This window comes from Hypanus sabinus, chromosome 13 (assembly GCF_030144855.1).
Source record: "Hypanus sabinus isolate sHypSab1 chromosome 13, sHypSab1.hap1, whole genome shotgun sequence".
In the NCBI taxonomy this organism is placed as follows: domain Eukaryota; kingdom Metazoa; phylum Chordata; class Chondrichthyes; order Myliobatiformes; family Dasyatidae; genus Hypanus; species Hypanus sabinus.
In genome coordinates this window covers 13839505-13851479 of record NC_082718.1, presented here as the reverse complement: position 1 = coordinate 13851479, position 11975 = coordinate 13839505, and positions in this window count along the sequence as shown.

Here is an 11975-nt window from a genome sequence, read left to right as displayed (position 1 = left end):
AGCTACCAACAGAACACCCCTCACTGAAGGCTGTAACTCTGCACTAAACAACAGTGTCTGGTTCAATAATCTATCAGGGTTATGCTACGTGGAACATGTAATTCACAAAGACACCTTTACACTTCTAAACAGTAATATGTGCAACACTGGAATTATACAATGCAGATCAACGCCTCACACCTGACATAGAGCTCATTGGCTACTGTGTCTCAGTGAACATTATTGTTTTAGGAGTTTGATATCAAATATGCAGATGATAAGGGTCAACTGTCAATGGTAGCTGAATGTAATTCAAGCCTGTATGTCCACAACAACTATCATAAAATAGGGAACGAGGATAAATGTGCTGATCTCTGATTGAAAATCAGTCAATACAGGATGCGTCAGGGGTCATGGTGAACCTCAAAAATTTATTATCGACGTTGCTGACTTGGATGAAGGAACAGAGTTACAGAGAGTCACAGAGTGATAGAGCAGTACAGCATGGATACAGGCCATTCGGCTCAACAAATTCATGCTAACCAATTGTTCACCAGCTGATCCTAATTTCCTGCGTTCAGCCCATATACCTTAAAGTCACAACCCGTCCACATGTCAATCGAAATGTCACCATTGCACCTGCCTCACACTCTTCCTCTGGTAGCTCATTCCATTTACTCATATCCTCAATGTGAAAAAATTGCTCTTCAATTTCCTTTTACATCTTACTTTGCTCACCCTTGACCTATGCTGGCTAGTTTTGGACTCTTCTTCCCTGTAGAAATGGCTGTTACCATCCACATTATCAATGCCACTCATAATTTTAAACACATCTGTAAGATCGCCCCTCATTCTCCAGCATTGCAAGGAATAAAGACCGAGACTGACCAGCCTCTCCCTGGAACTCCGACCCTCTCGTCCTGGCTGTATCCTCGTAAACCTTTCCTGCATCTCTTCCAGTTCAATGATACTGTTTGAATAACAGTGTGATGGAAACTCCACAATACTCCAAGTTGTCACACTTCCTGATTGCCACAGGACTTTGCCCAAGCTGATCGATCAGATTACCAAACCAGGAGAAATGCATGTATGTAGGGTCTTTTAACATGGGAGACTGATGCACAAGCAGCCATCACACGGTCCTTGACAGAGAAAGAGCCAGAATCCAATGGCATGGACGCCAAGACAATTAGGGGCCTACTTCTGCTGTAGCCTTCCTCTGACTTCACATTTGTTGTGATGGTCATCAGAGTTCCAAGATTCCAGAGACTCTAATTTACTACAATCTTCTGCCTGCTCTGCCATTGAGGTCTTGTTTAGACTGTGCTTTGATTAGATCCCTTCCCTTGACATTATTGCCGTGGGTGACCCTGCCAGGAGCTAAGCTCCGCACGGCATCACTCTCAGGTTCTCAGAATCACACAAGCCTCTTCATCACAACAAGGTGGCCGTACCCCGGAGAGGAATATTGAGAGCCTAAAAGACACAACATCTCTAGTTGTGAAAGACTCTGAAAGACTCCCGAAGCAGTATCTGGAGGACATTGAAGCAAACTGGACCATACTGAAGACCACCATCCTTGATGCTTGTAAAAACACCATTGGATACAAGATCAGGAAAAACAAAGATTTGTTTGATGAAAATGACAATGAAATAGGAGAGCTAATCAACAACAAAGGAAAAGCTTTTTGTGTCTGGCAACTGCAAGGGAAAAGGAGAAGCCCACTCCAAAGCTAACACCATAGTCCAACACAGAATGAGGGGAATAAATATTCTGTGGTGGACTGAGAGGGTCCAAGAAATATAGCAGATTTCTGGGGCTTCTTTAATGCAACTAAGGCAGTGTATGGTCCAAATCATTGTGGCCTAAGCCCCCTTCACTCCAAAGGTGGACAAAGGCTGCTAAAGGACAATGATGCCATCAATTCTCAATGGAAGGAACACTTTCAGGAACTGCTTAATCGTAACAACATGGTTGACATTGAAATGATCAATCAGCTTCCACAATGATCCATAAAGGCAGACATGAGTACCCAAGAGGTGTGGACTGCTTGAAAGAAATTAAAGAACAACAAGGCCACTGGGCCTGATGAAATTCCAGCAGAAATCCTCAAGGAAGGTGGCTCAGAACATTTAAAGCATAAATCAAGATCTGGGACCAGGAAAAGATTCCAGTTGAACAGAGGGAGGCTCTGAAAGTCACACACTTCAGAAAGGGTGACAAAGCTGACTGGAAATTATAGAGGCATCTTCCTCCGTTTTATAGCAGGAAGGGTACTCCACTGAATCTTTACGTGATTGGCTTTCAACCTGACAGAAGATCTCCTGCCTGAGTCTTAGTGTGGCCCCCACCCAGTCAGTATAACATCTGATATGATTTTTGCAGCATGTCAGTTGCAGGAAAAAGCCTGGGAACAAAATCTCCTACTTTATTTGGCCTTCAAAGACATTAAAAAATCATTTGATTCTGTAAATTGTCCTGCCCTTTGGCAGGTACTGTCCAAACTTGGGTACCCAGAGAAATGCCTCAAGATCCTGCAGCTCTCACAAAATGACATGAGTGCAACGGTCATCAGCAACTGCGGTTCTGAAACAGCAACTTGTAAGGTTGAGAGCAGGGTCAAACGGGGGTGCATCATTGCTCCAACTCTGTCGGCCATTCTCATTGCAACCATTCTTCACCTCACAGGGCAAGACCTTCCACAAAGAGTCCAGATTCTCTGAAGGACAGATGAGGGGCTCTTTAGCCTTAACAGATGCAAGGCAAAGAGCTAGGTGTCAACTACTTCCGTCATGGAGCTCCAATATGCTGATGATAATGCCATCATTGCTCTCTCTGTTGAGGATCTGCAGTGCATAATGGATGCTTTTGCCAGAGCATACAAGCTCCAGGGGCTTGATCTAAACATCAAGAAAACCCAAGTCCTGCACCAACCTGCTCCAGATTGAGCTCCTAGATCTCCAACCATTCAGGTTGACAACATCCCTCTGAAGAACACTGATCAATTCTCATACTTCTTCAAGAGCCAACTTTGACCTTGAAATTAATCACAGAATCGGCAGTGCGAGTGGAACATTTGCCAGGCTGAGTAAGAGTTTTTTGAAGGTGTTAGTTGTAGGGAAATTGCTGGAGAAATTTCTTAGGGATGTGATTAATGAGCATTTGGAAACCCATGACCTACTTAAGGAGCGCCAGCGTGGCTTTGTGCATGGCAGGTGGTGCCTTACCAATTTTATTGCTGTTTTGGCAAGGTGATGAGAGAGATTGATGAGGGTAGTGCAGTGGATGTTGTCTACATGAATTTTAGTAAGGTGTTTGACAAGGTCCCTCACGGGAAGCTAATCCAGAAAATTAAGATGCATGGGATCTGCAGCAAATTGGCTATTTGGATTTAGAACTGGTTTGCACACAGAAGACAGAGAATAGTGGTTGAAAGGACTTATTTGAGGCGGAGGTCGGTTTTAGTGGAGTTCCACGGGGATCTGTGCTGGGACCTCTGCTGTTTGCAATGTGTATAAATGTCCAAGACAAAGATGTAAATGGGCGAGTCAGTAAATTTGCAGATGTTACCAAGATTGGTGGAGTTGTGGATGGTGTAGAAGACTGGCAAAGAATACAGCATGTTATAGACTAACTGCAGCTATGAGCTGATTAATGGCAGGTGGAGCATGAGATGAAGAGTCCTTGATAGTGAGTCCATAGGTTGTGGGAACAGTTGAGTGATAGACAAGTGAAGTCGAGTGATGTTATCCCAAATGGTTCAGGAGCCTGATTGTTGGGGGATAATAACTGTTACTGAATGTGTTGGTGTGAGTCTTGAGGCTCCTGTACCTTCTTCCTGAAGGCAGCATTGAGAAAAGAGCATGACCTGTGTGTTGGGGGTCGCTCATGATGGTACACAGAATGTCCTGAATGCTCCCTCTCACTTCTTTTTATGGTCTGTTGGTGGGGAAGTTAAGGATCCAGATGCAGAGGGAGGTATTGATTCCGAAGTTCTGGAGTTTGGCGATGAATTTGCTTGGAGTTATAGTATTGAAGGTGGAGCTGTAGTTAATAAACTCTAATCTATCATAACTAGCTTTACTCTGCAGATGCTCCAGAGTGGAGTGTCGGGCCAGAGAAATGGCATCCACCATAGACCTGTTCTAGCAATAGACAAATTACACTTGGTAGAGGTTATCTGGAAGACTAGGGTTATGTATGCCATTACCAGCTTCTCCATAAGACAGAGGAGTAGGATTAGGCCATTGGGCCCATCAAATCTGCTCTGCTGTTCCATAATGGCAGATTTATTATCCCCCTCAACCCCATTCTCCTACCATCTCCCCATGACCTTTGGCCCCCTTACTAATCAAGAAACTATCATCCTCCACTGTACATGCACCCAATGACTTGACCTCAATAGCTGCCTTGGCAAGGGACCCAACAGATTCACCATCCTCAGCTAGAGAAAGTCCTTCTTACCTCTGTTCTAAAGAGTTGTCCTTCTCTTTAGAGGCTGTGTCTTCTTCTCCTAGATTTCCCCATTATAAGAAACACCCTTTCAATGTCCACTCTATCTAGGCCTTCCAATGGTTTTTAGGCTTCAATGAGATACCCCTTATTCTTCTGAACTCCCAAGAGTACAGGCCTAGAGCCGTCAAATACTCCTTGCACATTAATCTTTTCATTCCCAATGTCTTTCTTGTGAACCTTCTCTGTCTCTGTCCAATGCTAGCATAGACTTTCTTAGATAAAGGGCCCAAAACTGCTCAGGTACTCCAAGTGCAGTCTGACCAATTTCTTATGTAGTCTCAGCATTATATTCTAATTCTGACAAAAAAACTACTAACATTACTTTTGCAATCCTTACCACCAACTCAGTCTGGACGATAAACTTTAGGGTATCCTGCACAAGGACATCTCTGACCCGGAGACCTGGGAGGCAACTTACCATCTGGGAGTGTCATAGTCTTCAAAACCCCATCTGTTCTCTTTCAGTACTGCTCACCTCCTCTCCCCTCTTACCTCTGAGCCACAGAGCCAGACTCAATGCCAGAGACCTGACTGCTGTGGTATTGCTTTGTGTTTTGATTGTCAGGTTGGATGGTGTGGGAAAATGCTAACTCGCAAAATTCCTTTTGGGCAAAGGAGGCTCATGCACTATTCTCAACACATCCTACAAGTCACCTGGACCAAATGGACTACACCTGCAGTTTCTGAAAGAGGTAGCTGAAGAGATTGTCATGACATTAGCAGTGATCTTTCAAGACTCAATAGGTTCAGGTATAGGACTGGAGGATTGGAAAATTGCAAATGCTGGACCATGTTTCAAGAAGGGAAGAGGCAGAAGAAAGGAAATTATAGGCCAGCTGATTGACTCAGTGGTTGGGAAGATGTTGGAGTTGATTGGTAAGGATGAGATTTTGGGGTGCTTGGAGACACAACAAAATAGGCCAATGAAGGTATGGTTTCCTAATGCAAAAATCTTGCTTGACAAATCTGTTGAAGTTCTTTGAAGAAATAACAAGCAGGATTGACATAGGTGGATATTGTGTACTTGGATTTTCAGAAAGTTTTGACAAGATGCTGCACATGAGTCTGCTAAACCAGATAAGTGCACAGGAAAGATACCAGCTTGAAAGGAACATTGGTTGATTGGCAGGAGGCAAAATGTGTGAATAAAGACATCCTTTTCTGTTTGGATGCTGGTGCCTAGTGGTGTTCCACAGGGGTCTGTGTTGGGACCACTTCTGATGATGTTGCATATTAACCATTTGGATAATGAAATTGATGATTTTGTGGCCAGGTTTGTGGATGATGTGAAGATTGGTGGAGGGGCAGGTAGTGTTGAGGAAACAGGTAGGATGCAGGAGGACTTAGACAGATCAGGAGATTGGGCAATAAAGTAGCAAATGAAATACAAGGTTGGAAAATGCGTGGTTATGCACTTTGGTAGTAGAAATAAATGTGCGGGCTATTTTCTAAACAGGGAGAAAATCTAGGAATTTGAGATTCAGAGGGACTTGGAAGTCCATGCGCTCAACACCCCGAAGGTAAACTTGCCGGTTGAGTCGATGGTGAGGAAGGCAAATGCCATGTTAGCATTCATTTCAAGAGGTCCAGAAAATGAGAGCAAGGATGTGATGCTGAGGCTTTATAAGGCACTGGTGAGACTTCACCTTGGGTATTGTGAACAGTTTTGGGTCCCTCATCTTAGAAAAGATGTGCTGGCATTGGAGAGGGTCCAGAGGAGGTTCACAAGGATGATTCCAGGAATGAAAGGGTTATCATATGAAGAATGTTTGATGTCTTTGGGTCTGTACTCGCTGGAATTCAGAAGGATGAAGGGGGTCTTTTGAATGTTGAAAAGCCTAGACAGAGTAGATGTGGAAAGGATGTTTCCCATGGTGGGAGAGTCTAGGACAAGACGGCACAGCCTCAGGATGGAAGGGCACCCTTTCAAAACAGGGATATGGCGTAATTTCTTCAGCCAAAGGGTGGAGAATTTGTGGAATTTGTTGCCACATGCAGCTGCGGAGGCCAGGTCATTTGGTATATTTAAGGCAGAGAGTGATGATTGGACATAGCATCAAAAGTTATGGGGAGAAGGCTGGAAACTTGGGTTAAGGAGGAGATAGAATAACAGATCAGCAGTTATTGAATGGCGGAGCAGACTCAATGGGCCAAATGGGCCAATTCTGCTCCAATGTCTTATGGTCTTCATTTCAAGAGCACTAGAATATAAAAGCAAGGGTGTAATGCTGAGGCCGTTTCAAGCACTACTCGTGCCTCACTTGGAGTACTGTGAGCAGTTTTTAGCCTCTTATTTAAGAAAGAATGTGATAACATTGGCATTGGTTCAGTGGAGGCTCATGAGAATGATTCTGGAAATTGAAGGTTTATCATATGAGCAGCGATTAAAGGTTCCGGGCATGTGCTCGCTGGAATTTAGAACAATAAGGAGAGATCTCATTGAAAGCTGTGAGATGTTGAAAGGCATAGGTAGAGTAGATGTGAAGAGGATGTTTCCTTTTGTGGGGGAATCTAAAACCAGAGGGAAAAGCCTCAAAATAGAGGGACGTCCATTTAGAACAGAGATGAGGGGAAATTTCTTTAGCCAGATGGTGGTGAGTCTGTGGAATTTGCTGCCACAAGCAGCTGTGGAGTCCAGGTCACTGGGTGCGTTTAAGGTGGAGGGTGATAACTTCTTGATTAGTCAGGGCATGAAAGCTTACGGTGAGAAGGCAGAAGAATAGGGTTGAGAGGGAATTGGATCAGCCATGATGAAATAATGGAGAGGACTCAATTGTCCAAATGGCCTAATTCTGCTCCTATATCTTATGTCTTATATTAAGTTAAAGCTCCATATCTTTAAGTTGCTCACCCCAGCAATGCCAGCATTTAAACTGCTGACAATGCAATCACCACAGAAAGGTATTAAAATTTGATCAGTGACGACTGAGTGCAAAACATTCCAAACACTTGGCTGTACCTCAGTGTTCAAGCTCCAGTTCCATATTCTACACCAAACACAGAACTTCTAAGTCTTCCTCCACATCATCAGTGTGTGAGCAGATTGGATCTTCAGTTTTGTTCCACCGGTGCACTATTTCTTGTGCCTCATCAATTATCTTAATCCAGGAAATGGTGGATGGATAGGTTAACTCACAGCTTGTGGGTGGAAAACCACATTGCCTATCCAAAGTTTAATAGTGAAATTACTGACATTGACACTATTGTTGATGAAAGAACATTTTGGCTTCTTCATCAGGTAGTCTGAAGCTGCAGCAACCATGTAGTATTTGCCTTTCACTAGAGCACAACACAAAAGATTGGTATCTGTGGGAATATTGACACTGAACAATTTTCAGAAGTCACCAAGTCCAGACTCTAAAGTTTCCTTCTGCACCATTTCTTTGGGACAGATCCAATGGTTCTCACCTAAGTCCACCACCATTTACCCTGTTTCATACTTTATTAATTTGAGCAGTGAAACCCAAGTGCCTTGATGATATTTGCCCATGTTTTAACCTCTGTGCATAGAATGAGACTGGTAGTCCCCTCTTCTGAGTATGTCAGATACTGCACCCACTAAAAACTGTCTTCACCTTCAGCACCTTCTAGTACCTGGTTTATTGGTATTAAATTGGGGATACCCAGTTGGGGACATACTGTATCACTGTTTGGCACACATAGGAAGAGATTAGACAAGGTGTGATCCTAATTGAAGAGATGATAGCAATGGCCAGGTATGGGTAGAGACATGCAGTGCTGCTAAAAAGTTTGTGAACCCTGCAGAAAATTTTCTAGTTCTGCATTTTTATGACTTAACACTTGATCAGATCTTCACTCAAGTCCTGGAACTAGATAAAAAGAACCCAAGTAAATAAGTAACAAAAAAAACATTATACTTGTTCATTTACACTGAGAAAAAAATGATCCAATATTACATGTATTTGTTGGAAAAAGTATGTGAACCTTTGGGATAATTCCTTCTACAAAAATGCTGGAGGAACACAACAGACCAGACAGCATCTATAAGGAGAAGCACCTTTGACGTTTCGGGCCGAGACCCTTCGTCAGAACCCTTCCTTCGTCCTGATGAAGGGTCTCAGCCCGAAACGTCGACAGTGCTTCTCCTTATAGATGCTGCCTGGCCTGCTGTGTTCCACCAGCATTTTGTGTGTGTTGTTTGAATTTCCAGCACCTGCAGATTTCCTTGTGTTTGCTCCTTCTACAAAAGCTATTATTTGGAGCCAGGTGTTGCAATGAATGAGATGAGGTTGGATGTGTGGGTTGTAGAGGTGCTCTGCCTTATAAAAAAGACACACAAAGTCAGGTAACTTACAGAGCCTGCTCTTCTTAAGGATCAATACTAGGATCAAAACAACTTTCAGAGGACATTAGAAGAAAAAAATTGAAGAGATGCATGAAGCCAGAAATGGCTACAAAAGCATTTCTAAAGACTTGAGTGTTCATCAGTCCACAGTCAGAGAAATTATCTACAAGTGGAGGAAACTCAGTACTGTTGCTACTCTCCCTAAGAGTGGGCATCCTGTAAAGATCATGGCAAGAGCACAACGTGCAATGCTAAAGGTGGTGAAAAGGAACCCAAGGGTAACAGCAAAAGACCTGCAGGAATCTCTAGAACTTGCTAAAGTCTTTGTTCATGTGTCCACTTTCAGAAAAAAAACCTGAACAATAATGGTGTTCATGGAATAACACCACGGAGGAAACCACTGCTTTTTAAAAATAAACATTTCTGCGTGTCTCAAGTTTGCAAAACACTACCTGGATGTCCTACAATGCTATTGGGGCAAGATTCCTTGAACAGATGAGACAAAAGGTGAACTTTTTGGCAGAAATGCACGTTGCTATGTTTGGAGGAAAAAGTGCAACGCACACCAACACCAAAACCTCATCCCAACTGTGAAACATGGTTGAACAATCGTCATGGTTTGGGGCTGCTTTGCTGCCTCAGGGCTTGGACAGCTTGCAATTATTGAGGGAACAATGAATTCAAAAGTGTATAGTGTATCAAGACATTTTACAGGAGAATGTCAGGGTAGCAGTCTATCACCTGAAGCTTAATAGAAGTTGGATAATGCAATAAGACAATGATCCAAAAAACAAGAGTAAATCAACAACAGGTTTAAAAAGAAGAAAATTTATGTTTTGGAATGACTGAGTCAAAGTCTGGGCCTTAATCCAACTTACGTGTTGTGGAAGGACCTGCAGCAAGCAGTTCATGCAAGGAAGCCCACCAGCATCCCGGAGTTAAAGTAGTTTTGTAAGGAGGAATGGCGTAAAATCCCTCCAAGCCAATGTGCAGCACTGATCAACAGTTACCAAAAACATTTGGTTGAAGTTATTGCAGTACCAGGGAATAACACTAGTTACTGAAAGAAAAGGTTCACACACTTTTTCCAACAAATATATATACTATTGGATCATTCTTTTCAATAAATAAATGAACAAGTATAATGCTTTTTTGTGTTTTTTATTGCATTGGGTTCTCTTTATCTAGTTTTAGGACTTAGGTGAAGATCTGATCACATTTTAGGTCATATTTATGCAGAATTAGGGAAATTCTACAGGGTTCACAAATGTCCTAGCACCACTGTAGTTAAGTTTTCCCAGTAGATTCAGAATTAAATTTACTTATCATGTGTACATGGAAACTGAAGGTGAAAGGTGTTGTTTACTTGAACAACCAACACATCTAAGGATATGCTGGGATTTATTGTGCTCAAAATGCTCAGCAGAATAACACAGAACACAATGTGAACAGAACACAACAAGCGCCAAAACAATAACAGTGAAACAGTGGGGTGCTTGGCCAGATGGATTGGAGGAGGATACCAGCAGGGATGACAGCACAGGATAGATGGCTGAAGTTTCTGGGAATAATTCACAAGATGCAGAATAGGTATATCCCACAGAGGATGAAGTTCTCAAATGGCAGGGGTAGGAACCGTGGCTGACAAAGGAAGTTAAAGACAATATAAAAGCCAAGGAAAAGGCATATAATGGGGCAAAGATGAGTGGGAAGTTAGATGATTGGGAAGCTTTTAAAATCCAATAAAAGGCAACTTAAAAGCTATAAAAAAGAAAAAGAAAATATGAGAGCAGTGGGAAGATTCAGTGAGTGTGGATGCTTGGGAAATGGAGGACATGCTGGTGAGGGCAACATCACTGGTGGAGGAAGGGAAATCCATTTTACTGAGTGCAGTAATGATTGTAGATTCGATATTTAGGGGACCAGACAGGAGATTCTGTGGACATGAAAGAGAAACCCAGATGAAATATTGCCTCACATATACGAGTGTCAGGAATGTTTTGGATCAGGTCCAGAGCATCTTGAAGTCAGAATTGTGATGCATATTGGTAAGAACATCACAGGTAGTAAAAGGGAGGAGGTTCTGAAGAGAGGATATAGTGAGTTAGATAGAAAGCTGAAAAGCAGGACCTCCAGGGTAGTAATCTCTGGATTGTTGCCTGTGCCACGTGCCAATGAGGGTAAGAGTAGGATAATTTGGCGAGTGAATGCGTGGCTGAGGAATTGGTGTAGGGGGTAAGATTTCAAATTTATGGATCATTGGAATATCCTCTGCAGAAGGTATGATCTGTACAAAAAGAATAGGTTACACCTGAACTCGAGGGGGACAAATATCCTTGTAGACAAGTTAGCTAGAGCTGTTAGGGGGGATTTAAACTAATTTGGAAGCGGTTGGGAACCGGAGTGATAGGGCTGAGGATGGGGCAGTTGATATACAAGTAGATGCAGTGTGCAGTGTGGCTGTGAGGAAGGAAAGGCAGATCAGCAGGAACATTTCAGTCAGTGGGATGAGTTAATGAGCAACAGGGGGCCAAAATCTAAAAGGATGAATAATACAGGACTGAAGACATTATATTTGAATGCACGTAGTATACAGAATAAGGTAGATTATCTTCTCGTGCAGTTAGAGATTGGCTGGCATGACATTGTGGGCATCACTGAGTTGTGGCTGAAAAAACAACATAATTAGGACCTTAACATCTAAGCATACGCATTGTATCAAAAGGACAGGCAGTAGGCAGAGGGGATGGGATGGCTCGGTTTGAAAAAATATGAAATCAAATCCTTAGAAAGAGCTGACATAGGATTGGAAATTGCGGAACCCTTATGGGCAGGGTTAAGAAACTGCAAAGGTAAAAAAAGACTCTGATGGGAGTTATACACAGGTCTCCAAACAGTTGTCAAGATATGGGATACAATTAGAATGGGAAATTGAAAAGGCATGTAAAAAGGGCAATATTATGATAGTCATGGAGGATTTCAATAAGCAGGTAAATTGAAAAAGTTAGGTTGGTAATGGATCCCAGGAGATGGAATTTGTAGAATGCTGACATGATGGCTGCAGCCTAGTCACACTGTTGTAAATTCTCATTCTTTGCAACTATTCCAATAAATCCCCTCTGTGTCCTCCTCAGAATCTTTATTTCACTCCAGTATATGGTGACCAGGACTGAA